Source organism: Gavialis gangeticus, unplaced genomic scaffold (genome assembly GCF_001723915.1).
Source record: "Gavialis gangeticus isolate Ggan-Ray unplaced genomic scaffold, GavGan_comp1, whole genome shotgun sequence".
Taxonomy (NCBI): Eukaryota; Metazoa; Chordata; order Crocodylia; family Gavialidae; genus Gavialis; species Gavialis gangeticus.
The window spans coordinates 12037710-12038976 of NW_017729026.1; the positions used below are offsets into that span (position 1 = coordinate 12037710).

At 53.2% G+C, this 1267-nt stretch overlaps 1 protein-coding gene and 1 long non-coding RNA gene across 2 annotated transcripts in view; one reads left to right on the forward strand and one right to left on the reverse strand.

Moving 5' to 3' along the window:
- Positions 1 to 153, reverse strand: part of LOC109299544 — a 10193-nt gene extending 10040 nt beyond the window's left edge. The window contains exon 1 of the long non-coding RNA XR_002097910.1: positions 71 to 153. This is a non-coding gene — a long non-coding RNA (uncharacterized LOC109299544). The remainder of the gene's footprint in view (positions 1 to 70) is intronic.
- The window catches only part of TRDN (triadin), a 209809-nt gene that overhangs the window by 119369 nt on the left and 89173 nt on the right, over positions 1 to 1267 (forward strand). The gene's annotated exons all lie outside the window — the stretch shown is intronic.

Here is a 1267-nt window from a genome sequence, read left to right on the forward strand (position 1 = left end):
GTGCAGGTGGGAAGCCCCAAGGGGCAAGGGGGTAGCCTGGCAGTGGGGGCGGGGGGGAAGGGATTGTTACCTTTCAGTCTTCCAGCCCCCTGCTTGCCTGAATATGTGACTGTTTCAAACTCAACCTAGCACTGACACCCATCCACATTTAAGCAGCTCACAGTGTAATGTAACAAGGCCTTGAAGTTCTGCAGGTAAACCTGTGCCATTATTTGCATAATTACAGTCATTCAGCTGGAGAGAATGAATAGCTCTGATGCCAACGGTTAGGGTCTTCATATGAGTTCAAGACTCCAGTGAATATTTACTTACACGAAGTAGGACAGGTCCAGCAGGTCCACCAACTTATCCCCTAGTAGCCTAGTAGTTAGATATGAGAAAAATAATCGAACCTTCCCCAGCTAAGTCCAGTAATCAAACTGACAACAAAACTGGGCTGGGTATGTCTTTCGTTTTCATTAAAAAATCTTCAAAGGATCTTGGTGTTGCTTCAGGGGAGAGTGGGACAATTTTTGAGATCTCAAAGAAATGTACTGAGACAGGAAAACCAATTCATACACTAATTGAACCTAAGTGGCCCACAGGGGAGGATTTTTACATCTCCTTCCATTCCTGCGCATATGGTGCAGACCAGAGTCCAGTCCAGGGGTTGGCTATGTTTTTGGCTGGAGTGCCAAGAACATCCCAGTCCTGACCTATGCCTTGACTTGGTGTGCTGGGGCAGAGAGTGGAGGAGCTGCAAGAAGCCCAATCCTCATTGCTGGTGGTGGCTGCATGAGCACCTCCAGGTGGAGCGAGGGAGTTACTGGGGTTGAACTTCCCTGGCCTCTTCCCTGCTTTGCACTCTGAGGCACACATGCAGTCACTGCTGGCATGGAGCTGGTACCAGGGCTGTGGAGCGTGGTGCAGCTGTTTGCAGCCTGCCTGCTGCAGCTGCTCAGAGCCCAGGCTGGCTGTGGCAGGCAGCCGTGAGCCTACAAACAGCTGCGTGGGGCTCTGTAGCTCTGGCAATGGCTCCATGGTGGTGGTTGGGTGCCCATGCACCTCCAGGTGAAGGGCAATGAAAGGGCCTGGGGCAACATAACCCCTGTCCCCTGCTCACTGCCAATGGCTCCAGAGCCTGGTGTAGCTGTTTGCAGCCTCCCAGCTGCCTGCCACAGCTGGCCCAGGCTCTGGGCAGGTCTAGCAGGTGGCTGGGAGGCTGCAAACAGCTGCACTGAGCTCTGGAGCACTGGCACCAGCTTGTGTGCCAGTGACTACTGCACAC